Source organism: Trypanosoma theileri (assembly GCF_002087225.1).
Source record: "Trypanosoma theileri isolate Edinburgh chromosome Unknown TM35_Tth_121_V1, whole genome shotgun sequence".
Classification (NCBI taxonomy): Eukaryota; Euglenozoa; class Kinetoplastea; order Trypanosomatida; family Trypanosomatidae; genus Trypanosoma; species Trypanosoma theileri.
Genome location: NW_021639963.1, coordinates 4,664 through 6,966, shown reverse-complemented (window position 1 = coordinate 6,966; position 2,303 = coordinate 4,664).

Here is a 2,303-nt window from a genome sequence, read left to right as displayed (position 1 = left end):
AGAGAAGCGCAGGAGCAAAAAGAAAGAGAAGTAGAGGCCCAAAAGGCAAGAGAGGCGCGGGAGCAAAGAGAAAGAGAAGTACAGGCCCAAAAAGCAAGAGAAGCACAGGAGAAAAAAGAAAAAGAACAGCTGGAACGGGCAGCAGAAGAGGCGAAAAAAAGAGCAGAGGCGGCTAAGAGGAATGACAGCAGCCACAGTCCCGCATTGATGCATGGCCCCTTATTGTTGCTACTGTTGTGTGTGTTGGGTTGTACACTCGTGTGCTGATCGGTGTTCCCATGACACAGCTGCATAGTTAACCTTTGTTTGAGTGGATATGGATGCATTGTAAGGAAACTGTTCTTTTTATTGAGTTTGAATGTTTCCTTTTTTCTCTTGCATCACGATAAATCTCATATTTGCATTTTTTGCTGAACAAATCTATTGGACTCCCTATGGCACTCATCACATGACAAACCATCATTTTCTGAGGGGAGTGTCCTCTTTCTTTCTTTGTTGGCATTATTATCTGGGCTCTGCTTTGCCGCCATTTACTGTGGTCTCCCAGTAATGTGTGTGTTCCGTGATATTAATAACTATTGCATTCACCCATGGGAATGGGATACAAACCCAATGTGTTTTAATTGCTGTGACTGAAATGTGAAGAATGGCAGGAGGTTCAAGACACAAACACGCACAGTACCAACCTTCCTTCTCTTTGTGTGTGTGTGTGGACTGTCATCATGTGTGCATCATTCCCACTGCTCGCCCTGTACGAAGGATATACACACACACCTACTGCTGGGAAATGTGTTATTGCCTCCTGAAGATATTCACATGGTGATCACGGCTTTCCTTTTGTTTTCGTTTTATTGTTTTTCCCTTGTGTGTGTGTTTCTCATTATAATTTCATTGCACGTTATGTGCAGCTGTGTGTTTCTCTTTTGCGTTTCCAATACACCCTGTGTGTCTTGTGTGTTCATTTTTATGGAATGATTCTTTTTTTTCATTATATACAAACTGCTGCACGGACTTCAAGAATAAAGATATGGGAACGGTATGTTCAATACACAATGATTTTCCGTTGTTAACCTTGGGGTGGGTTGGACTGTGTCCAGGCATCGCAGCCACGGTAAGTAATGAATTTCTTTTTTTACTTTTCTTGCTCTATTATTGTGTCTGCCTCACGCAGTCACTCTTCTTTAGCATTTTTATTTTGGTATAAAGATTGGTGGGTTGTAGGTGTTTGAGTGTGCCCCTCTGTTGTGTGTTCCTCTTTGTGTGTTTGGGTTGCTACTCACACCACCCACGTAATGAAAACACATTTCTTTGTTCTCACCTTCTCTCCCGGTGGTGTCACTCACGGCATTACCACGAACATATTTGTGCCCTTGTTTGTTGTGTGGCTTGCTTGAGTGACTGCAACCTGCAGAGAAGGACTGAGACTGTTCCGCTTCGGCTTCACGTAATGGGTCTGTTTTTTTTTTCTTTTTTGGGATTGAGTTGATGTGCTGGTGTGGGTGAATGTTTTTCTCTGATGAGAGTGGCACCTGTGATTATTGTACTGTGAGTGCCTTATGTGCTGTTGGTATCCTGTTGTTGTTNGCTTCACGTAATGGACCTTTTTTTTTCTTTTTCGGGTGTGTTGATGTGCTGGTGTGGGTGAATGTTTTTTTCTGATGGGAGTGGCACCTGTGATTATTGTACTGTGAGTGCTTTGTGTGCTGTTGGTATCCTGTTGTTGTTGTTCTTTTCTTTTGTTTTTCTTTTCCTTTGTAGGTGTGTGACTTGGTGTACACTTTAGGGAATGCCGCAGTGCCTCTCTGACATGAGCATGTGGGACTGTCATTGTGTGTGTGTGGACTGTGAGTGGGAAGGACACCGTTGTGTTGCTGGACCACTCCACTGCGGCCTCTGTGGGGTTTGTATGAGCGGCATGCTTCGCTTCGGCGGGGCTCGAGGGGCACTTTACGTCCCGAGGCGCTGAACCTTGAGGCCTGAAATATCATGCTCAGGGACTTTGAACTTGAGAGAAAAAGAAGAGTGAGGATGAGGAAAAAAAAGGATGAAACCCGGCAACCAGTCTACGCGCGCAATGCTCGAGGCTCGTTGTCGGGTTTTGACCTTTTCTTTTTTTTATCCCTCACCCCAAAAAGGGAGAGGAGGAGAACACGACCCCACAACCCAAGGCGGGCGGCCAACTTGTCAGCGTCTTGTGCGCAACAAGAAAAAGAGGGGCGGGGGTGGCTCCCGGGGGTGTTTCACTTATAAAATGAGTGGGATTGGGCATAGTGGAAAATTCTTGCTTTCCCTACTTCAACGCT